Source organism: Mus caroli, chromosome 6 (genome assembly GCF_900094665.2).
Source record: "Mus caroli chromosome 6, CAROLI_EIJ_v1.1, whole genome shotgun sequence".
NCBI lineage: Eukaryota > Metazoa > Chordata > Mammalia > Rodentia > Muridae > Mus > Mus caroli.
Window position 1 is genome coordinate 29,894,380 of NC_034575.1, and position 25,600 is coordinate 29,919,979.

The 25,600-nt window shown below is 40.1% G+C and overlaps 1 protein-coding gene across 6 annotated transcripts in view; it reads right to left on the reverse strand.

Annotated features, from left to right (window-relative positions):
• Cnot4 (CCR4-NOT transcription complex subunit 4) overlaps nt 1-19,999 on the reverse strand; it is a 111,129-nt gene extending 91,130 nt beyond the window's left edge. For 3 of the 6 annotated variants that reach the window (XM_021164397.1, XM_021164401.2, XM_021164402.1), the window contains exon 1: nt 19,762-19,999. The gene's annotated coding sequence lies outside the window, so the exon portion shown is untranslated. The remainder of the gene's footprint in view (nt 1-19,761) is intronic. The other 3 variants (XM_021164400.2, XM_021164398.2, XM_021164399.2) reach the window with 1 other exon arrangement.
• Nucleotides 20,000-25,600: the final 5,601 nt, after the last annotated feature.

Sequence of the window (25,600 nt, forward strand, 5' to 3'; positions counted from 1 at the left end):
CACTTCTGAGCAAACTAGAAAAAGGAGGGTAACTTCCTCTCAGCCTGACAAAGAATGGGAAAAAATACACCCAATAGTCACAGCTAAGAAGCTAACATCACACTTAATGATAAAAACAGTATCTTTCCTAGTAAACTCAAGTCCAAAGCAAAAACAGCTGTTCTCACCAATCTTACTCAACAGTTATGGAATGCTACACAATAAAGAACAGAAAATAAAAAACTACACCAAACTGGTGAGCATTTTTTTGTTGTTGTTGCAAAGTCTTTATGTGCAGATGGTATAACTATTTAGTTATTAAATAAGTTCAGGGAGGTCACAAGATGCAAGATCAATATACAAAAATTAAACACATTTCTATACCCTAATCACAAACAAAACCACATGTTTTATATTGTTCAAACAAACTAAACTCTGTGCAGTGGTTATTCGTGTCAGCTTGACTGCATTTGTAATCCCTTATGAAACACATCCCTGGTTATATTTATAATAGTGTTACCAGAGAGGTCTTACTAAAGAAGAGACAGTCACCCTGCATGTGAGCAGCAGCATCACCTGGGTTAGCATCCCCAACGTAATTAAAAAAGCGAGAAAAGAAAGCAAATTGAGTACCAGCATTTATCAGTCTGCTTCCTAATGCCCACAATATGACCAGCCACATCATGCTACTGTGCCTTCCCTGAATCATTAACAATATACCCTCAAACTGTGAACGGAAATAAACCCTCCTTCCTGAAGTTGCTCTTGTCAGGAGTTTTGTCACAACAAGGCAACCAGTCCACCTAGTGTGGTAGAGGCCTACAGTCCAGAGACTTGGGGAAGCGAAGGTAGAAGTTTCATGAGGAGGATTAAGGGAGTCCAAACATCTTACCAAGAACCCATCTTGAAAATTAAGTAAGAATGAAAGTGAAAGAAAAGCTTTGGATATTGGCTCAATGGCAGAGTGTATTCCCATTACCTTTGAGGTCCTTAGCTACAAACTGATAAAAGAAATAAAAGATTTAAATAACTCAAGAGCCTTAGCATGCTTATTGACTGGAAGGCCTAATACAGTAGATACCAGTCATCAAACTCTGCTACAGGGATAATGCAATTCGTAGAAAATAAATAAATAAATAAATAAATAAATAAAACAGAAAAGCGTCTGCAGATACAGATGGAGTTTATCATAAACATTATATGGTAAGGGGAAAATCCTAGGAGACCTAAAGCAGTTTTGTATAGTCAGCCAAGTGGGAAGAATTATTCCACACAATGTGGTACCAATAGAGAGAGAGATACACAGACTGATAACAGAGTAGAGACCCCAGAAAAAAAGGCTGCTCAAATATGCTCAACTGATGTTTCTCACCTTGACACAAGAAATTCAATGGAGGAAAGAAAGGCTTTATAACAAATGATGCTGGAGCACTGATATGGAGTGTGTAATCTTACTATGCAGAAAGCATTCAATTAAATCAACTTGAAATGGACCGCACATTTAAACCTAAAGTATAGTGATGAGGCATTCCTATAATCTTAACACCTAGGAAGCAGGAAGAAAGACTAGAAGTTCAAGGCCAGAAAGTGTAACATAAGACTCTGTCTCAAAACCCCATCACCCTTCCCACCACCACACACAAGATAAGTACATCGTCACCTCAGCCCTAATGCCCTTTAACTTAAAGGAAAACTCAGAAACGCAGCAGTAGTCAAAGTTACTTGGAGGAAAAGTCTTATCTACAAACTTAAAGCCTCATCAAAACTTAAAATTTTCATGAAAAGAATTAATCAATCTGTACTACACGAGATAGAAGCCACACAGTTCCCAGATTAAAGTGTAGACTGGGGCTGGGAATAAACTGTTTGTCTAGATATTCCAGGCCCTGGGTTTAGTCACCACTACACCACATTCAAAAGAAAAAAAATAGGGGGCTGGAGAGATGGCTCAGTGGTTAAGAGCACTGACTGCTCTTCCAGAGGTCAAGCCCCAGCAACCACATGGCGGCTCACAACCATCTATAATGGGATTTAATACCCTCTTCTGGTGTGTCTGAAGACAGCAACAGTGTACTCACATAAATAAAGAAACAACAAAAATAAGAACTAAAATAACTCTTGCTGGGTATGGTAGTTCACAACTTTAATCCTAGCACTCAGGAGGCAGAGGATGTCATATCAATGAATTTGAGGCCAGCCTGATTGATCTACAGAGTAAGTTCCAGGACAGCCAGGGTTACTGAAGGTGGGGAAAGGGCTGTTTAAAAAAAAAAAAAAAAAAAAAAAGGAAGGAAGCAAGACCTGCTCTGTGAATAGCACTAAAGATGATGCAGATATATTAGAAAGTGTGGTAAAACACTTGCAAACTACTCTTTTGTGTGTGATACAAGGTCTCACTCTGTAGCCTAGGCTGATCTGGAACTAACTATACAGCCCAGGCTGGCCTCAAATTTGAAGCTTTTTTTTTCTTTTCTTTTTTTTCTGAAATCTCCTGAGTAGTAGGATTACAGACATGAGTACCACAGACAGCCTGCAAACTAAATTTTTGACAAAGATTTTGTACCTACAATATACAAAGAATGGGGCCAGGCATGGTGGCACATGCCTTTAATCCCAGCACTTGGGAGGCAGAGCACAGGTGGATTTCTGAGTTCGAGGCCAGCCTGGTCTACAGAGTGAGTTCCAGGACAGCCAGGGCTATAGAGAAACCCTGTCTCAAAAAAACAAACAAAAAACAAACAAAACAAAACAAAACAAAAAACAAAGAATGTTCAAAACTCAAGAGAAGAAAGTCAATCCAATTGAAAAACAGGCAAAAAAAAAAAAAAAATCACAAAAGGCCAATGTCTCTTGGGTTTTGGGGACATGTCTATAATCCTAGCACTCCAGAGGTAAGAGGACTGTGAATTCAAAGCTAGCCTGATTGAGAACCCAGACTTCCAAACAAAACAAACAAAATATTTCAGTATTTTTAGCTATGCGGGATCTCAAACCAGAGTAAAACATAATGACATACCTATCAACATGACCACAGTAAGAATGCTGATGAAATGTCTCAGTGTCTTGTCCTATTACTGTGATAAAATACCCTGACAAAAGTAATTTCAGGGAGACAGGGTTTGTCTAACTCAGTTTTATATGCAGCCCCTTATGGTGGGGTAGTCAAGACAGCAGAGCTTAAGCAGCAGGTCACACTTCGTCTATTGCTAGGGAAAGGAGGAACACAGACATGCTGCTCAGCTCCCTTACAGTCCAGGACCCTAGCCAGGGAATGGCACCGCCACCCAAACAAAATAGATGGGTCTATCCACCTCAACTAAAAATCATTCCCAAAGGCCCTTCTCCTAGATGATTCTATATGTAGAATATATAAGGAACTCAAGATAAAAAATTAATTAAAATCAACAAGAGACATGGTAAATAATATCATTAATTACAGAGTGGGGTGCATAGCTTAGTTGGTAGTGTTTGTCCACCATGCACAAATCCCTGGGTTCAATCCTTAACCATATGAAACCAGGTCTGTTGGTATGTGCATATAATCCCAGTACCCATGAGGTGGAAGCAGAATGACCACAATTTCAAGGTCAACTTCAACTACATATCAAGTTCCAGGTAAACTTGGGATACAGGTGACCATGTCACCATCAATCATCATTATCATCAAACTAGACATGTAATTAACAGATGTCCCAGCAATTTTACTTTGGGGCATATATCCTAAAATGAAAACTTAAGTTCATGTAAAAATTTGAACATGAATGTTTATAACAACTTTTCTAGTAAGAGCTAAACACTGAATACAATTCAACTGTCCCATATCAGATACACTGTTGCACGGTTACACAGTGGTTCATCTTTACCACAAAATACTAATTAGTAATTAAAAGAGACAGACTCTTTGTAAGACTGATCAATGTGATATGTAGGCTGAAAAGTTATTCCTATGGATTAATAAAAATCTAGGTAAGCAGAGCCAGTAGAAATTAGGCCTAGCTTCAAACTAAAGAATTTCCAACACACACACAAAATAAAGAGTACTGAAGTCCAGTAAATAACAAGATCTTTGTTTTAACCTACTGAAGTTATCCTCCCATTGAGCATCTAAGAATATGAAATTATATGATCTCCCCATCTTCTTCGTTCCTCAAATCTATATTAGCTATAGCTATAGAAGGTCAGCTCTTAATCACCTGCATCTAACTTCAGCTCCAGCACCCTCTTCCTGGCCTCCACAGGCACCTACACACTAAAACAAACAAACAAATGTATTTTAAGAGTAAAGCTAGGGGCTGGTGAGATGGCTCAGTGGGTAAGAGCACCCGACTGCTCTTCCGAAGGTCCAGAGTTCAAATCCCAGCAACCACATGGTGGCTCACAACCATCTGTATCGAGATCTGGCACCCTCTTCTGGAGTGTCTGAAGACAGCTACAGTGTACTTACATATAATAAATAAATCTTTAAAAAAAAAAAAAAAAAAAAAGAGTAAAGCTAGGCCAGGCAGTGGTGGTACACACCTTTGATCCCAGCACTTGGAAGGCAGAGGCAGGCGGATTTCTGAGTTCAAGGCCAACCTGGTCTACAAAGTGAGTTCCAGGACAGCCCGGGAGGACAGCCAGGGCTATACAAAGAAACCCTGTATCAAAAAACCAAAAAAAAAAAAAAGAGTAAAGCTAGGCCAGGCAGTGGTGGTACACACCTTTGATCCCAGCACTTGGAAGGCAGAGGCAGGCGGATTTCTGAGTTCAAGACCAACCAGCCTGGTCTACAGAGTGAATTCCAGGACAGCCAGAGCTACACAGAGAAACCCTGTCTCGAAAAGGAATTAAAAAAAAGAGTAAAGCTGGGCAGTGATGGCACATGTTTTTAGTCCCAGACCTGGGATTAAAACTGAAGTGGGTACTGAGAACTGAATTCAGGTTCTCTGCAAAGCCTCATGTACTTTTAAGAGCTGAGCCATCTCTCCAGCCATACCTGGAAGAATTTTGGTAAAGAAATTTAAGATTAAAATTTTCAACCTTTTCTTGCCTTAATACTAGACCCAAGGATACTAACTTCTGAGCTCAAATATATTTTAGAAAAAGGACAAGCAGGTGGACCTCTGAGTTCAAGTCCACCCTGATCAACAGAGAGCCTGCCAGTGCAGTCATAACTACACACATACACACACACACACACACAAATCCTGTCTAGAAAGACAAACAAAAAGAAAGAAAAGTAGAAGAAAGAAAAGAAAGAAGAAGAAAATAAGTGTTTTCCAGACAGGCAATAGCCGGAGAAGGCTGTAGGCCTTTCTGTAATTCTTCAGTGCCTTAACCTCTTTTCAACAGTAGATGATAATAATAGCTAGTACTTACCAGCTATGTATCACGAATGGCACAATGTTTTATGCATTTTTAAAAAAAAAATAATTTAGGCCTCACAACAGGTCTGTAAAATAAATGCCTCTTTAAAAATTGGTTTTTAGAGTTGCCTTTTTTTTTTTTTTTTTTTTTTTGGTTTTTCGAGACAGGGTTTCTCTGTGTAGCCCTGGCTGTCCTGGAACTCTCTTTGTAGACCAGGCTGGCCTCGAACTCAGAAATCCGCCTGCCTCTGCCTCCCAAGTGCTGGGATTAAAGGCATGCGCCACCACACCCGGCTGCCTATTTTTTTTTAACGCTACGAATATTTTGGTTCAACATGTGTATGTGTGCCACATGTGTGTCTGGTACCAGAGGAGGTCAAAAGAGAGCACTAGACACCCTGGACCTGGAGGTATAGAAAGCTGTATAATGCTGGGAACAAACCCTGGTCCTCTGTAAGAGCATTAAGTGCTCTTAACCACTGGCATACCTCTCCATTCCTGAGGTGCTTCTTTTAAAAAATATACATTTATTAATTTGTAGGATAAGTGAATGTGTGACATGATAAACATGTGGAAGCAACAATTCAACTTGCAGAAGTTAGTTCTTTCCTCTTACCATATAGGTTCCAAAAACTGAACTCAGTTCACCATGCTTGGTAGCAAGTATCTTTACCCACTGGGTCATCTTGATGGCCCATCTCCATTTGTAAAAATGGGAAAATAAAGACACAAAGAGATTAAACAAATTTCCCCAAGATCACATAATTACCAAGAAGCAGAGCACTGGACCAGCATGTGTACTATGAACACTTCTGTGCTAAGAAACCTAAGAACATTCAGTACAAACTGCTTCCCATTCTCTTCTTCAATAAATAGAAACTTTCCAGGTATATAGAGCTAGGAGCGCTTTTCTAAGTTGCTTTCTTACCATTTTCATAACTGAGTACCTTTTCCACAGTTGGTCTCCATTACTATCTCCTTAACTTCCCGACAATTAGATCTAACTCTCCATCCCAGTCTGCTCAAGTGTCCAATGATCTGTGGTCACTGTATTACCAAATCAAAGGAGTCCTTCTGTAGCCTCACTCTCCTTGAATAGTACTGGATTATGCCAACCTCCTTCCTTCTGAAACTACCCCGGTTCTCTATTCTGAGTCTTCCGATTTCAGATCTCTGATTTCTCTCACAGGAGTAACCCATAGAACATTAATTTCTCCCCTTCCTGCCCAAGCCTCGTCAGCGCTTATATAACAAGCCTGCGCCACTTTACCGGCCCTCAGTCTCTCTTAAAGCTCTTTTATCTGATATAAATTGAGGGCTTACTGTGTGCCACAAGGACACTCAGAATGGTCTTGTAGGACTGGGACTTGCCTAGCATTCGTGAGACCCTTCGTTCAATATCCAGAATTGGAGAAAGTAAACAAACCAAAACTTTCCACTGAATATTTTACACACTCCTGACTTAAAACCTCCATCAACAAAGAGTAGTGATTCCTTCTATCAGCCATTAGTACATACTGCAGCCTTAGTTCAAAACTTGATAAGCATCTTTTATCTTATCTATTTAATTTTGTTTTCTATTACTCCCTGATTCCAAAGAATCCCTGCAAGCCAGTCCTATGATCATTCCTCAAACACACTGCTTGTATTTCCATTTGCCCAAATAACTACTGGAAACATACATCCATTTCCTACGAAAACAAGACAAACAAACAACAAAAACAGAAACAAAAACAAGTGTATTGAATATAAAGACTTAACTTCAAAGTTGAAAGTTTCTTGTTTCTTTCAAATGTATTCTAACAGCAAACCTTTATCGAGGGCTTACTTTGTGCCCTGGATAGAATATCTTACTAGAAATACCATTCTAATAAATTAGCTCATTTATTGTACAAAACAATCCTAGATATTTTATATAAATGATAAAACTGAGACTTAGTTAAGTATCTGTCCTAGGTTAGGAAATGATTGTAAGTGGTAGAGCCAACTCACCCTGTCTGATTCATTCAAAACTGCACCTGCCTACAGAAATAATGAATAAAACCAAAGGGTTCAAAGGACTCATACTGAAAACTACAGGCTAACTGAATACAATATTCAACTATTAAAAATTTACCTCAGGGATGGAAAGACCGCTCAGCAGTTAGGAATACTAAGTGTTCTTGTAAGAGGACACGAGTTCAATTCACAGCACCCACGAAGCAGCTCATAGCCGTATGTAACTCCAGTCACAGAAAATGTGATACCTCTTCTGGCAGCAGCACCCACACAATCCTTAAATATACATATAGGTAAATACCAATACATCATCTAAGACTGGGCATGGTAATACACACCTTTATTTCCAGCATTGGGGAGGCAAAGCATATGGATCTCTGTGAGTTCAAGACTACCCTCGTCTATATAATGAGTTCTAAGCTAGATGATGTTCTAATTCTAGGCTAGATAATGAGAACCTTGCTTCAAAACAAAAACATAATAAAAAATCATCTATGTTAGTCCTTTATCCCAAATACTTAAGAGCATATTTATTTTAGTATCATGACAAGGTTTTTTATTATTTTAGATATTTTCTTTGTGTGTGTGTGTGTGTGTGTGTGTGTGTGTGAAAGAGAAAAAGGAGAGAGAGAAAGAGAGAGAGAGTTCAGAGAGAAGAGAAATAGATTCATGCACAGTCAGTCAGATACACAGACAGACACCAGAAGTTCCAGGCAGTTGTAAGCCATCTGATATAGGTACTGGGAATCTAACAGCTCCTCTGGAAGAACAGGAAATGCTTTATCTGTTGAGCCATCTATCTCAAACTCCACATTCCAAGTTTTTAAAATCACCTTTTTCTTTCTTTTTTGATACAGGGTCTCACTCTATAGATTTGGAACTCAGTATGTAAATCAGGCTGGGTCTCAACCTTCTGACAATCCTCCTGCCTCTGCCTCTTGATGGCTGGATTAAAATGAGCATGATTACTTGGGAGGCAGAGGCAGGTGGATTTCTGAGTTCCAGGACAGCCAGGGCTACACAGAGAAACCCTGTCTTGAAAAACAAAACAAAACAAAAAAATGAGCATGACTTACCACTCACAGTTCTAGACTTCAGCAATATATAATAAAAAGCAGAGTCTAGGACTGGGGATGTAGCTCACTGGCAGAACACATGATCAGTACATATGGGGAATCCCCAATATCAAAATGAAAAAAGAAAGGAAACAGTAATAATCCTTAAGATTCTCTTGTTGCCTTAGAGTTATTAGTAAGAAGAAGAAGAATGCCTGAGTCCTCACTGTAATATGAACAGACAAATGTCTAAACCAACCTACCTGCCATGCAAAACACCTGTGTGTGTAGCAATTTGCCCAACACCTATATACTTGAAAATAAGAGGAAAATCAAGGGGCTGCAAAGATGGCTAGGTGGTTAAGAGGACGTCCTATTCTTTCAGAGGAGCCAAGTTTGACTTTTACCATGCACATGTCAGGTGTTTCACAACCATCTGTAACTCCAGCTCCATCCTGTGCCCCCGCCCCCAGCCTGTGCAGACATCCACTTATATGGCATACATTCAGAAAAGCATACACAAATATACACAAAGAAAAAGATTTTCCACCGGGCATGGTGGCGCATGCCTTTAATCCCAGCACTTGGGAGGCAGAGGCAGGCGGATTTCTGAGTTCGAGGCCAGCCTGGTCTACAAAGTGAGTTCCAGGACAGCCAGGGCTAAACAGAGAAACCCTGTCTCGAAAAACCAACCAAAAAAAAAAAAAAAGAAAAAGATTTTCCTTCTCAGACTCAATCTTAAAATACAAAATTAACACATTAAAAGCCCTGCTTTTAAAAACATTCCCAAAGAGAAGGCAAGTAGCATTTATATTTAACAACCATGACCAAATAGAGAAAAAGGGGTTTTTTTAAAAGGCCAAAATAGTTCAGCTAGACATGATAGCACATGTCCATAATCCCAGCACTATGGAAACTGAAGCAGCATGTTTAAAGCCAGCCTGGACTATACAGCAAGAACCTGTCACAAAGAGCAAAACTGAAACAATACAAGATAATTAGCTCTACACATTACCAAAATGAAGGAGCTCGAAGGATAGGGGACGTGTCAAGCAGATATCATAGGCTTCATGTCCCTAAGATGCCTAGAGAAGATGTGTTTCAGAGTTCAGATTTTAGGGAGAGTCTAGAGAATATAGACATTATGTACACATAATGAGACAGGTCAAAAATCAAGACTAGTACAACTATAAACATAAAATGCATTTTATTTCATATAGACCTTAAACGAACAGACTTGATGATATCATAGGAAAAGCTTTTGGTTTCAGTGTGTCTACCTGCCTTTGACTGTGCTCTGTAATGGGAGGGCACTGTGGAACTCTGGCTCTCAGATTAGTGCTCCAGCTTCAGATTTGGGAGTATTTTGTAAACTGAAGTCAGTGATGATCAATTTGTACTTCTCAATAATGTACTACATTACATCTTGGTTTCTATCATTATTAATATTATACAAATGCTACAACAGTCATGGCATTAAGACAGGCCCTAATATTTATAACACAAGAAAGAAAATTACTGGTAAAAGTAAGTATAAATTTAAAATTCTAAGCACCTTGGGCTTCAGAGAGTTTCAGCCTGACTGTAAGAATCTTTGAGATCTACAAGTTAAATTCAGCATAAGAATATAATACCTTAGATATTAAAGGAAGCAAGAAATAAAAGTAAATATATTTAATATTCATCTACCATTTACAAAGCTAAAAGAACATAAACACATTCTAAAACACAAAGTAAGAGAGCTAGAGAGATGGCTCAGATATTAAGAGTATTGGCTGGTCTTGCAGAGGTCTCAGATCTGATTTCCAGCACCTACACAACAGATCACAGCCACCTGGAACTCCAGTTCCAGGGGATCTGATATCCTATTCTGACCTCCACAGGGTCCAGGCACACATATGGCAAACAGACATACACACAAAGCAAAACATTCATACAACAAAATAAAGATATAAAATAAATAAACACAAAATGAGCTGAGCATGGTGGCACATACCTTAATCCCAATACTTGGGGGGAGGGGTATGTAGGGGTGGAGGCAGGAGGATCAGGGGTTCAAGGGTTATCCTCTACTACAAAATACCTCCCCCCCATCCCCCCAGCCCTAGCTGGTAAGATGACTCAGTAGATAAAGGTACTTGCTACCAAATCTGATGACCTGAGTTGGACCCCTGGAATCCAAATGGTAGAAGGAAAGAACTGACTCTCAAAAGCTGTTCTCTGAAATCCACATGCACCCCCATGGAATCCATATGCTCACACGAGTATACAATAAATAAACAAAGTGTTTTCTAAAAAGATAAAAGTGCTTTTCAGGCTAGCCCGACTTCCATAAGATACTCCCTCCAGAAAGAAAGCAAATGCAAAGGGCCGGGGGATGTAGTTCAATGTTACAGCACTCGCTAGCATGGGGTTGGGAGATGTAGTTCAATGTGTCTAGAAAGACACAGTATTTGAAGTTGGTTTAATGAGGGTCAACAAATTAAATAAAAGGTACAAGGGTCTCAGAACAGCAACCATACCCACTACCACTACCACCACCAAAAAAAAAGTTGATGTTCAACCAGATTTTTAAAAGTCTGTGAGCACTGGCTTGTGTTCATGTATATGTGTATGTGTGCAGGTACATACAGATGCCATAGATAGACATCGGGCATCTTCTTCAGTCACTCGCTAACTTACCCACTGAGACACAGTTTCTCACTGAACTTGGAGTTTACGGATTCAGCAAACCCCAGGGATGCTCCGGTCTCAAGCCACTCAGAGCTGGGTTAAGGTGCCCAACACGTTCACTCTTTTGTTTGGTTGGTTTTGTTTCATGTAGGTGCTGAAGAAACTAAAGTCCTTAATGATTATACAGCAAGCACTTTACCAATTGAGTCATCTCTCCAGCCTCCAATATTACTTTGGTAAAATGAAGCATATCAAAGTAAATCAAAGAATAAATTTTCATTTCACATGTCTTTATCTAATATGTTATCCTGCTGACCTTAAAATCCTATTCATTCTTAAGGGACGTTGAGCCTTCAATATTTAATGCCCTTATTCATCAGAATTTTCGGCCATTCTTTCTGCCTCATCAAACCATCACTGAACCTTAAAGATACCCAATAATACTTCTTTTGTGCAATTATCCAAATAAAGGCATGATATATCTTATCTGTACTAATAAACACATCGAATCAGATGAGATAAAATTTCTCATTGTAGTGCAAGCATTGTGTCACACACTTGTAATCTCAGCACCTTCGTAGGAAGTACAGGTAGAAACATCATCATAAGTTCAGCTGGCAAGATGGCTCAGCGGGTAAGAGCACTGACTGCTCTTCCGAAGATCCTAAGTTCAAATCCCAGCAACCACATGGTGTCTCACAACCATCTGTAATGAGATCTGACGCCCTCTTCTAGTATGTCTGAAGACAGCAACAGTGTACTTATTTATAATAAATAAAATCTTTGGGTCGGAGCAAGCAGAAGTCCTAAATTCAATTCCCATCAACCACATGAAGGCTCAGAACCATCTGTACAACTACAGTGTACTCATATATATAAAATAAATAAATCTTTTTTAAAAAACTGAATTTCTTTGTTTAGATTATTTGAGTAATCATGTATCTATCACTTCCTTTCTGAAAACCTGCTTCTATATTAGCCACAATTACTGCCCTATAGTGGCAGCTAGTGCATGCCAGCCTCAGTAACATGAGATTCTAGCTATGGGCAGATAAGGGAGTGGCCTTGTATATACTACAAAAGACAAGCACAACACAATTTCTTAGTCTTATGCTCTAATCTAAGTACAGTGTCACTCTGAGACGTAAGAAGCTGAAGAGAAGAGACTCAGGACTTGGCTGTTTACTGCACTTGCAGAGGACCTAAACTCAGTTCCTAATACCAACATCAGGAGGCCATGACTACCCATAACTCCAGCTCTAAGAATTCCAACACCCTCTCTGGCCTCCAGAGGCACCTATACACACTTAGCACATACACATATATACATAAAAATAGATCTTTAAAAAAAATTACCACCAAACCCTGCAGAATTTCCACCTCAATGCTTTTCAACTGGTCTTTAATATTTTAAAAAAAAAAAAAAATGGCTGTTAACTCCAAACACAGTATTGTGCTGTGTTATTTAGCACTGTACTGAAAGAATTAATCTTTCTAAAACATACCAATATGTAACTCCCGACCCTTACCAATTTTTTTGGGGGGGTGAGAGTGAGGGGCTTCTTAACTGCTTCACACATTGAATTCAAGCTTATTCTAAACATATACTCCAAAAACCAACCTTACTTTACTTATATAAAACGATCTGCTACAATTCCCTCAGGTTAACATGTTCTTCCACAAACCAGACTTCTTCCCCTCAGAACATGCTGATCCCCATCTCCAAGCATCCCCTCGTGCTTGTATGCCCCTCAGGAAGTGTGCAAAGTGCTCCTCTGGAGATGCTCTGAAGACACAGAGTTCAGATTCGTTGTTATCTCTATCCACTCTCTCAGGAAGCCTCACCCCTACAGCTCTGATGTGAAGTGCAATGGCCTGGAGTTTATGTATTGTATACATTATTTGAACACTTCTCTGGGCAGTGCAGGTTGTACTGTTATAAAGTATTCTTGTCAAGATAAATGCAAACTGTCACTTTCCAGCATGTGGGTCTATATATAATATGCACTCAGCTATCTGAAAAGCCGTCTGCATGATCCTGATTAAAATTCAAAGTATTTTATTGTTGAAAGAGTTCTAGTACAAAAGAAAATAATGTGATGGCCAGGACTGATTCAAAGTGGTGCAGGGCAGAGTAGCAGGGAGAAAGGTAAAGTGAGTGGGCCAGAGATGAGACCACACTGCTGGGAGCTGATAATCTTTGAGGCTCAGTGACAGCTACACCATAATCCACAGTTACTTTGTATTTGTGGAAAGTGTTCACAAAGTTTCAATTTTTAAAAAGACTTGGGCTTGGACTGTAGCTGACTTGTAGAAGGCTTTCCTAGTACATAACTTCTAAATTCAAATCCCAGCTCCCTGCCCCCATTAAAAAGAAAAAAAAAGCTTAATATTGTCGTAAGTTCATTTTAAATATACATAAAACACATTGTAATACCTTTTTTCAAAGGGTGATTGCTGTTGTGGATCCTGGTGCACAGAAATGGGTCTGGGGCACATTAAAAGGTTTGGTTTGGCTTTTTGAAACAGGGTCTCACTGTTGAGGCTCAAATCAGCTTCTAAATTCTGACATTACAGATTGACATTACAGATCTATAGTACCATGCCTAGCTACAGTTGAGAGAGCAAGAGAGTGAGAGCAAGGCGAGACAGACAGACAGACACACACACACACACACACACACACACACAGAGTCATTCTTGAATTCCAAGATCATGCTGCCTCACTCCAAAGTAGCTAGGACTACAGATCTGTACACCAGGCCTAGATTGTAACTAACTTCTTCACCCAGCAAATATCTAGCTCTCCACTGACCATAAAAGAAAGGTTTCTAGAAAGATCAAGTCTAACAGGGAACTTGCAGCACTTTTATTTTTTTCTACAAGTTAATGAACAGTAAATTGGAGATATATCAATGTATCCACATACATAAAATGAGTAAATCTTCAAAAAAAAATCAGAAAAAAAGTCATACATAAAAAAAAAAAAAAAAAAAAGTCATACATAAAATATGGAAGGCAGAAAAGTTTTTTAAGTTTTGGGGGTTTTTTGTTGTTGTTTTTTTTTGTTTTGGTGGAGAAAATACTGCTAAAACCAAGGCTCACTAAATAATCTCTGTTTAAATAACCTAAGTCAGCCAATGTCAGTTAACTCAAAATCTAAAGACACCTGGTGCCCTACAGGGAATGAATGAAACAGGTTTCTAAATTATCAGAAAGTAACATCTTATGGAGAGAAGGAAAACCATGCTCAGGAATTTCTAGATATTTGGCTTAGACAAGGTATCTGTTACTATTAGGGGATATTATGTCCCTTGGATATAGCTACCATTCAAATTCAGTCACTGCTTTGTCCATGTCATATTTTGCTAATTCCTTCTACAAACAGTAATACAAACCTACTAGTTTTAAGCAATTTTTTTTCAATTACATTGGGTTTTTGAAGTTTGGGTTTGAGCTTTTTCCCCTCCACCTTGGTTTTTTTTTGGTGTGGTTTGGTTTGGTTTGTTTGAGACAGGGTCTCACTGTGTAGTCCTGGTCATCCTGGAACTTACTATCCAGACCAGGCTGACCTCAAACTCAGAGACCTATACTGCCTCTGCCTCCTAAGTGCTGGGACTGAAGGTATACGCCACTATGCCTGGTATTTAACCATTATTTTTACACAACATTTTACACATTGTTTTGCACACAAGCCAATTTGGTCATTTTGATTTCTAATTCTATTCCATAACTGCTTAACTTCTTAAAAGATTTTTTAGTGACCATAATAAACAAAAAGTTTTGAACAGGGGCTGGTGAAATGGCTCAGTGGGTAAGGGCACCCGACTGCTCTTCCGAAGGTCCGGAGTTCAAATCCCAGCAACCACATGGTGGCTCACAACCATCCCTAACGAAATCTGACTCCCTTTTCTGGAGTGTCTGAAGACAGCAACAGTGTACTTACATTAAATAAATAAATAAATAAATAAATAAATAAATAAAAAGTTTTGAACAGATATATAACACATATGCTTTGAGAATAGCAAGGCTTACCCAAGTAAGGCAAGCAAAGCTTGAAACAGGAGAATCTTCCTACACAAACAGCTTAATAATGAAGAAGCCGAAGAAGCCATCCTCATATACTGAATATACTGAGACAAAAAGGAAAAACATCTCAGACTGCCTGATACTTGGACATCTTTACTCTGGGTTTTCCTCTTCCAATTAAAGAAAATCATGCTAGTAAATTACAATGATGAGGCCAAGTGGTAATATACTTGCTTCATGTGCACAGGCCTGAAATACGTTCCTTAGCATGGAAATACTTAAACAAACTAAACTATAAGGGACCCAAAAAAACGTGCTAAAATTGTCCATAAACAACTTTGGAGGGAACAAAGACAAAACAAGCAAACAAGCCCATCAAATTTAAAGAACCAGGATGGGAGAGGATGGCTCATACAGCATTTCTTTTATAAGTATGAGGACCTCAAAACTCACTCACTGGGCATGGTGTGGACTTGCAATCCCAGCCCTGGCTAGGCAAAGACAAAAGGAACCCTGGAGTTTAATGGTGAGCCAGTCTAGCCTAATTGGTGAGTCTAGAGGCAATGGGAGACTCTGTTCACCTTCCTAAAGTTGACACCTGAATTGTTGTCTGGCCCACCCACACATGAATCTGTATGAACACACAAATGCACACATACAGAAACACACATTTTTTTTTAAATTGTGAAAGAATACTTCACAATCTTTCAACTAAAGAAGTCTACAAAATGAGATTAAAAATTATTTTGAAATAAACTGTGTAAATACCCACAACCTGATCAAAGTAATAGATTATGCTACCATAACTAGTGAACTCTCAACTTCTGAGAAACAAAAATACATTAAATCTCTAAATTACCAGGTTTCATGCAACTTTTTTTCAAGAATGGTTATTTGTAGACTTTTCCTACTAACTCTATGGGAACATAAAGTTTATAAAATGTTAGAATGTGTTACCAAGTTTTATCTGATACATGCTATTCCAGTGGGATGAAAACCATTTACAAGTTCCATTTAGATTAAAAAATCCTTTGGGGAATGTATGTAGTACATTCTAGTTATACTGTTTCTAGAACAGCAAAAACCTCTATAACCTATTTCCCTACAGTTTATGTTTCAAAACCAACTTAGCTCACTACACTTCCTTTACAAAAAGTCAAGGTGATAATATAGGTAATGACAAAACTATGTGAATTTTTAGCAAAAACTAAAGCTTTCACAAATTTACCCTATCTCACACTGTCTACAAAGACAATAACAGAGTTGAGTCAAGAATCACTGCAGTCACATTAAAAAAAAAATCATGAATGTGAAAAGTGCTGCCTCACTTTAAACCAGGGAGAGGGAAGGAAGCAAAGAAAAGCTTCTAAAACTAAACTGATTAAATGAATTATTTTTCATTCTCTTAAGACACAAAATCCTTTATACAGAAACAGTCTCCTGAAAGCCACTGTCTAATATGCAGGAGGCCACTTAACGTCCATAGTCTAGCCTAGTACCTAACAAGTAAGTAAAATTCTCCTAATGCTAAGAGCTCATCTTTTGGCAATGTCCTCTGTCTTTTACAAAATAGTGAGTTATCCAGTACTGGTTACATGGTAGCTCACACATGTGATTCCAGCCTAAGGAAGCTGAAGCAGGATGACTGCCCTGTGCTTGAAGACAACTTCTTTTACCCAGCCAGTTCCAGGATAGCCTGAGCTATAGTTAAGACCTTCTTTCAGAACAACAAAAACAAAGTAATGGGCTGCAAGCTACCTCTAGTATTTCCATTTAGAAGGAAGTTGACAAGTGTCACAAAACAATTTTATTTTGTATTTTGGTGTTTGATTATATCTCTCATCCTAATCAAATTAAAGGTTTGTAGATGCAAGTTTCAAAAAAATTATATGGTAAACCAACTTTAACTCATGTTTAAAAACCTTATACAAACAATCTATTCATTTGAAGACTTTGGCTATTCAATTTGCAGAAAGAACTACAAAGTATCAAAGAAAATCATCAAGTATGAAGCCTCCATGTTAAATGTTACAAATAAAGACTACACAAAAATATTTATAAACTTCAGCTTACTTCCTCCTGTCAATGTGTCAAAGAACTTTTTTTACATCTTCTCTACGCTAGAAGCAAGAATTTGATGACCCCAGAGGAGGAAGAGAAATTATTTAGGATATTTAGTGAGCCAAATAGCTTTACAAAAGAAAAGATGTATTAAAAAGATCACTCACCCACTTCTACCAGACAGTCTTCTCCTTAGAACATACTGCTTTCAATCCAGCCAAGTATGACTGCCAAGAGTATCTAGACAAGACTGTTCAAAGTGGCAGGCTTTTCCACCAGTATCTACTTTTTACTTGGAGTTAAAGACAAGTTATTGGTAAACTAAACGAAAAGTATTATTTTCTTTTTAACTTCAAGGTATAACTAAAAACAATGGATGCTTATATAAAATGCTTCCAATTTTTAGAAGAATAGGGATTTATTCCGTTTTGCCAAATTGGGGCTTAAGTGGTTGAAATAAAGAGCTTTGGCCATGAGTGACAAGATGAAGAGTCAGGTGACCTGTCCTCAAGTTCAAGGCTAGCCTGATCTACATTGCTGGTCAGTCAGAGCTACATAAAGACCCTGTCTTAAAAAAAAAAGAAAGAGAGAAAGGAAGAAAGGAAAAAAGAAGAGAGAAGACAAGCCAGCCGAGGGGAGGAGGGAGAGGAGGAGAAAAGAGGAGGAAGGAGAGGAGTTTTATGAGCAGCTTTTCTAACCTTCGTTTACATTTTTAAAAACTTCACAGTAACTTAATGTAACATCAAATATAAGACTATTCAAGCTTTATAGATGAAATATGTAAGATTTACAATAACTTAGTAATGTGTGAAAGTAACTAGACGATCTGCATTTGTATTTACGCTTAAGTGGTTACTATTTTCCCCCCAATAAGCGACCTACTTCATTATGAGACGGTTACTGTGACTTTAAATATTTTCACATACATATTAATAACACAATGTCTTATGTTCAAGCTTGACATGTGTTTATCTGACCTATATAATCTTATTTGCTGTTCTGGTAATTCTTTATGTCACTGTGGTGTATTATAGCAAAGACTCTAACTTCTGATTACACAAACTAGTGCATTTCAATTCTGCTTTCACTCTACTGTAGAGACCATAAGCCACCCCTTGCTCTTCAGTTTCTAGCTCTTACTTACTACAGGTAGTAACAGCTAAGTGCCATTGAAAGCATGCGTATGCTCAGCTTTGTGACTTCTTTTCTCAGCCCCCATAGTTTCTATGGAAAAAAAGGAATTTAAGTTTACCCCAAAATATCAACTTCTCTTCATACATACCCAATGTGTTTTTCCATACAACTTATTCTGATAACTCCTATCCTAGAAATGTCAAAAGAGGGAATTTCCCAGATCAAAAGAGAGGGGAAAAAAAGTCAAATTTACACCCATCACAAATAAATGTTATCAATTAACATAAACATCAATATAACGCAGCCAATAATTGATACAAAAGGAATCTGTAACCCACATTTAATCAAAATACCATCTGTATTTGCATGTGGTGTTCAGGGATGAAGTGGTGTGTGTGTGTGCGCGCGCGTGCGATAGATTCGCCTGGTTTTGAAATGCTAAGCTGATCTTTATGGGTATAATCAGAGACAACATAAAGTATCCTGAAGAATGGCAATTCAGGAGAATGCTGAGTAGCATGGAGAAGGTCGAAAATGAAAAGAGGGGTAAAAAAGGATAGCGAATGAGCAACAAAAAGATCAAAAAAGCAAAACATTCCTTTCCCGAGTAGCCCGAAGAAAGCTCTTTTCTCTTAACGTTAATAGTCTCCCACTCACTTCATTCACTTCCTAACTTCCTTTACTTTTCAAGGAACAACACGGGCATCATCTCCCCTATCCTGGGAGTGTGTGCTCAAAGAATCTGCATTGGAAAGACGGAAGGAACCGACAATTCTCAAGTAGGTTAAGAAACAGGTGGGTTATACGGAGCAACGGAGCGGCAACATGATTTAGATACTCACGAGGTGGCTTTAAGATGACAGATGTGGTTAAAGGAGACTTGCACATCGGAATCAACTCGGGTCTGGCAGACAGACTGGGGGCTGACTGCAAGCACCAGAGGGGGGCAGAGGCTAGATCCAGAGCAGCCTTTCTGGAAGGGATGGGGCAAAAAGGGGCAAAAAACCCACCAAGCAGGACGGGTGGGCAGTGAGCAGCAACACCCGTCAGAGTGGAAATGATGGCTCTGGCTTGGGAGACCGGGGCCAGTAGGAAAGGACGTCAGAGGGGAAAGGAGGCTGGGGAAACAGGAGGACCAAGACCTAAGGATACTGTTGCCAGAAAAATGCGGGGAAAACTGGTGATGAGAAGCCCTCTTGGGTCCTCAATTGAAGAAATTCTCCAAGGAGAGCCGGCGCTCGCCGCCGCGCTGCCTCCAACCCGGCTGCCTTTTCCTGGTGGTAACTGCTGTGGCGTAGAGGGGAGAGGGAGGAAGAAGAGGAGGAGGAGGCAGCCAGAGGAGGAGGAGGAGGGTGAAGACGAGGCGGGCGGGGGNGGGGGGGGGGGGAGAAAGGGGGGTGCGGCCTGCACAGTCCCAGCGAAGCCTCCGCTCTCTCGTAGCCGGTCAGCGCCGGGTTTCCCCTAAGCCCAGCCCCGCAGACACTCACCCGCCTGCCTTGCCTCGCTTTTCTCTCAGCCGACTCCACGCGTTGCCGAGTCCTCACAGGAGACCAATGAACGAGAGTCGGCGAAAAAACTCTTCAGAACCGGGCCTGACTGCTTCAGTGAGTCCGACCTTTACGGCTGAGAGAGAGACTCTCAGCTTTCGGTGGGTTCCACGGCTAGACGGGCCACCATCTTACATTAGGGTAAGACTCCTCCGGCCTCCGCTGCGCAGGCGCATGCCGATCCGGCTGGGCGGGGCGGGGGAGGGGCGGGACAAGCGGCAGGCGGGCGAGTGGGAGGTTGCGGCGGACTGGTCCGCTGCACCTTGGGAGTTGTAGTCCTCCGATAGTAACCGCCCCGGGGCAGGCCGGGAATTGAAGTCATCACTAGAGAAGGCGCTCGGGAACTCGTTCCTCACGTGGCTACTGGAGCGCCGGCTTTCTTCTTGTTTTGCTTCCTCTTCTGCCCGCGTGTGTGGCTACTGTGTCATGTGGTCGGCGGTTTTCACTAATGTTAGCTGAAATGTAGGAAACCAAAATTCTACGAAACTTAACTGATTCGGAGGAAGCTAGGACGTGTCTTTTCTGCCCCGCCCTCCATAGATAGGTATCTGACGGGGGCGGTATGGTGGTAGAATCAGGTTGAGCATTGCAAGAGCGCGGGATTTGATCTAGAGTGGGAAGTTGATACTTTTGGAAAAGTGAGCGTTAATTCGTTTCCCGGTCTTTGCACGTCCTTTACCACCAGTACAGCTGAGCTCATCCTCCTTACAGGAAAATCGCCAGTGAAGAAATACCTGAATTGCCATGTGCACATTTCTCAAGAGAACGCGGACAGTAAGAGTAGCATGAGTTGCTGATGAAGTGAAAGCATGTGGACTTACCTGCATTCTTGCTGGCTGCACAGAACTCTTCCAGCCTGCACAGAAGTGTGCGTCAGGTTCGCAAACTGCACAAATAAACACGTCTCAAGAGACATAATACAACCGCAGCCGGTTCGAGCACCGAGAAATCCTAAATTACAAAATCAATTTACTGGACTTCCCGGGTTGCCTCCCAGAACTCTGGTGTAAGTGGCGCTCCTGGAGCGGTCGATTCTGTTTATTGCCTATATTCTTCACCTATTCATATAAGTGCTGAGCTCCTTGGTACCCAGTTCAGTGCCATATGCTGGGAGCATACAACAGAGAGCAAAACACAAATCTGTCCCCATTCTAGGGTGTGTGCACGTACTGGGGTTTGGAGAAGTGAAAGGAAACAAGTTTTCAAATCCAGGATTAAAATACGTAGGATAGGACTGTGGATGTCGCACAGTGGTAGGGCGCTAGGTCTGGCACACTTGAGGCCTGAAAGCAAAAGGTTTAAGGGGAAGATTTAAAACAGAAAAGGGAAAAGTGAGGAAAGAAATTGAAGCTTTAAAGTCTCAGTCTCGCTGGATGTGGTGATACAAGCCAGGACTCTGAAAGCAGAGGCAGGTGTATCTCTTTAAGTTCAAGGCCAGCTTGGTCTACAAACCATGTCTAGAGGCAGGAAACACACACACACACACACACACACACACACAAAAGGCAGCCAGACCAGTTTCTTTGGTGTAAGAGAGAGGAAATGTTGGGGGGCAGGGGGAGGGGCATAAAAATGACTCAACTTATTTTATACAGGAATGAAATTGCCAAAAATTATATATATGTGTGTGTGTATGTATACATATATATATATACACATACATATATATAGGTGTGTATGTGTGTGTATGTATGTGTGTGTGTATATATATATATATATATATATATATATATATATATATATATCACATTTGGGCATAGTGGTATGAGACCTTGTGTCAAAGTAAAAAAGTTAGGGGCTGGAGAGACAGCTCAGTGGCGAGAGTACAATTCCCAGCCACCACATGGTGGCTCACAATCTTTTGTAATGGGATATCTTCTGGTGTGTCTGAAGAGAGCTACGGTGCACTCACATATATAAAATAAGTAAATACATTTTTTTTTTAAAGTAAAAAAGTTAAAGCCTGGAACGTAGCTAAATGATAAAGTCCCTCCTGGCACAAAACCCTGAGTTCAATCTTCAAAGGTTAAAAAAAAAAAGTTACAGAGTAATATACAGTAAAATTATCTATATTTCCATAAACATGATTGTTCTAAAAATATAATAAAGTGGTCATTGGCTAGCACTTGGAACGAAATCTTCACGTATGTGAAAGTTATGAATACTAACGGATTGATGCAAGTGTGTTTTGGTCTCTCTGGTAGACAGCACCCATCTACCCCTAGTTACACCACTAGATTATTTCTTAATGTGCTCCTCATTTGTCAGAACCAAAAACACAAACCGCTTCGTGCTCCTGTGTAAAGCAAGTTAGACTCTGGATAATTAGATGTAAGTTGTATTCAGATAATCATACACAGGTGTTTCATTTAGCAGGCATGAGAGACATAAAGTGGTTCTTCAGATAGAATTCTGAAGACTAGGTCTCCCATTTCTGCAGGGAGGGTATCACACTGAGCTCCTGCACTGTGAGAATCCAACACTAGGAAACAACGGCACTTTTGTTGTTGGGTTTTGGCATTTTGTTTGAGGAATTTTGTTTTGTTTTGTTTTGTTTTGTTTTTGAGACTGGGTTTCTCTAATGAAACTCTGGCTATTCTGAAACTCACTCTGTAGCTGGCCTTGAACTCAGATCTGCCTGCTTCTGCTTCCCAAGTGCTGGGATTAAAAGCCTGAGCCACCACTGCCACACACAATATCACTATATGCTCATTGATGGAGACTGACTGACACAAAGGGACAGACAGTTCAACTACTAACTAATGATATTCACTACCCTTTCAGGCCTGGTCTTTTATTACATTAATAACCAATTTTTATATGTGTATACATATATACTTATCAATGTAACAATTCTTTTAAGATGCAGGAATGTATCTTTTTTATTTGTTTTTATTTATTTATTTATTTGTTTATTTATGTATATGTGTGTGCTGTCGATCTCTTCAGACACACCAGAAGACGGCATCAGATTCCATTACAAATGGTTGTGAGCCACCATGCAGTTTCTGGGAATTGAACTCAGGACCTCTGGGAGAGTAGTCAGTGCTCTTAACCACTGAGCCATCTCTCCCGCCTTTATTTGGTTTTTCAAGACAGAGTTTCTCTGTACAGCCCTTGATGTCCTGAAACTCAATTTGAAGATTACAGTGGCCTCCAGCTCCACCAGCCTCTGCCTCCCACACCTAACTCAGGATTATTCATTTCTCATTTATTTCTACTTTATTATTTTTACCTCTGTGTACCTGTGTAGTTCTGTGTGTGAGTGTGAGTATGTGACTATCACTGGTGGAAGAGGCCTGAGCTGTCAGGTGCCCCTGGAATTGGAAATGACAACCAGGTGCGATCAGCCCAGTGTGGGGGATGGGAACTGAACCCAGGCCCTTCGGAAGAATAGCACGTGCCCTTCACTACTGAGCCAACCCTCCAACTCCAGGAACACATCTATAAAATTACATACACATCAAATTCATACACATCAAACACATAATGTAGAGTTAGTTAAATAGAGGGCTGTATTTGGAAGAGGTAGGAAGGGAGACAAAACTTCATAAATTGCTTCATTGATTTAAGGTTATGCATATAAACCAGTTTTATACATTTTCATAAATAGATCATTCTGCTGTGCTGCGAATGGATTGAAGAAAGACAAGAATGAACTTGGAACAACTAATTATGAGAATATTTTAGTCATCCAGATGGTTATTCTGATTGTGGTGGCAGCAAAGATGGAAAAAAGGTAATAAAACCAAGATGCATTCTTTGAGATTGAAATAACAGGACTGGGTGATAAAGTGGAAAAGAAGGGGTTCTCTTGAATGAGTCCTGTTTCTCTGGATTGAGTGGCCTTGCAGATGGGGGCTTCTTTGGTTGCAAAGGAGAAGAGGAAAGTAATGATGATTGAAATAGCATGCATGAAATGGACGCGGAGGACTTCATGCGAAAGTCAGCACGACTTCAGAAGAGTAGTGACTGCCCACTTGAACCTGGTAAACTTTTGTTTTTCATTAGTTATTGTATGTGTGAGTGGTCATGTTTATAAGGGGCAGTGTGCCACTTTTGCAAATTACTGAGATATGGATATTTTAAATAAAATTTCAAGTCATATTCAGACATGAACCTGACTGCGTACAAAGACATGATTTCCCTGCAGCTGGGGACTGTAGCTCAGTGGTGATGTCTTTTACTACTCACAAGGTGCTGGATTTGATCCCTAGTCCTGAAAGAAAAATCCCATTGCTTCAATACTACTAAATACTAATGTCACATTATTTGTGTGACATTACTTATTTTCCCCAGGTCCTACTAACTGTGAGTCTTAACTGTTATTTGATAATTTTTGTCTTAATCATTTAGTGAGTATTTGAGTACTGAATGTTAGGTATAGATGTTGCTATCCAAAGTTATTTTAAGATTTGAAAGCAGAGAGAGAAAGAGAGAGAACAAATAAAATAACTATAAAATATAATTAGCTTATTGTCAAAGTATTAGGAAGGGAAAAGAATAAGGTAAGGGATCAAAGCTCATGGGTTGGCTGGTGTGAAACAGGAGCACCTCTGTGAAGAGATAACTCAATCTGACATTTCAAGCGGTACAATGATCCCATTTTTAAAACAACGAATGACACCCCCCACCTCCCATGCCAAGACCTTAATGCAGGGATATCCTTAGCATATTCCAGGGACACAAAGGCAACCAATCAAATCAGTGCAGAGACAAACAGGAAGGAAGTCATAAAAGACAGAGCACAGTTGAACAGTAAAGGATACACATGCGCACACACACACCGTGCAGAGGATGGATCTGAGATGGTTGGCCACTGTACAAGTAGAGAGACTAGGTAGGAAGTTACTGCATAAGTATAGTGTGGAGCCACCATGGGATTTGATCCAGGGCAGGACTGGGAATGGGAGATGTGACGTGACACATTTGCTTTGGGTGCAGAATTTGGATGATGACCAAGAAGATCTCAAGAGTCAGGGTAAATGATATTGTGGGGTAGCATATTATTAGTGTGTGGGAGTGTGTGTGTGTGTGTGTGTGTGTGTGTGTGTGTGTGTGTGTGGGCACGCGCATGTACGCGCACGCAAGTACAAGTGTGAATGTTGAGATTGGGGTAGAAGTTGATTCTCTTCTTCTACCATGGATTCCAGTGATCAAACCCTGGTCACCAAGCTTGGACAGTGTCTTAGTTAGGGTTTTACTGCTGTGAACAGACACCATGACCAAGGCAAGTCTTATAAAAAACAACATTTAATTGGGGCTGGCTTACAGGTTCAGAGGTTCAGTCCATCATCATCAAGGTGGGAGAATGGCAGTATCCAGGCAGGCATGGCGCAGGAGGAGCTGAGAGTTCTATGTCTTCATCCAAAGGCTGCTAGTGGAAGACTGACTTCCAGGCAACTAGGGTGAGGATCTTATACCCACACCCACAGTGACACACCCATTCCAACCAGGTCACACCTATTCCAACAAGGCCACACCTTCAGATGGTGCCACTCCCTGGTCCAAGGATATACAAACCATCACAGACAGCAAGCGTTTTTGTCTACCAAGCCATCTCACCTACCCTAAAAATATATATTTTTAAAAATATTTTATGGGCTAAAGAGAGGTTAAGAGCACTTGTTGCTTTTGTAGAAGACCTGGGTTTGGTTCCCAGCACCCACACACAGTGGCTCACAACTCTTCTTAACTAGAGTTCCAGGGAACCTAAGTCCCTCTTCTGACCTCTGCAAGCACCAGTTACATGTGTAATACACATACATACATACATGCA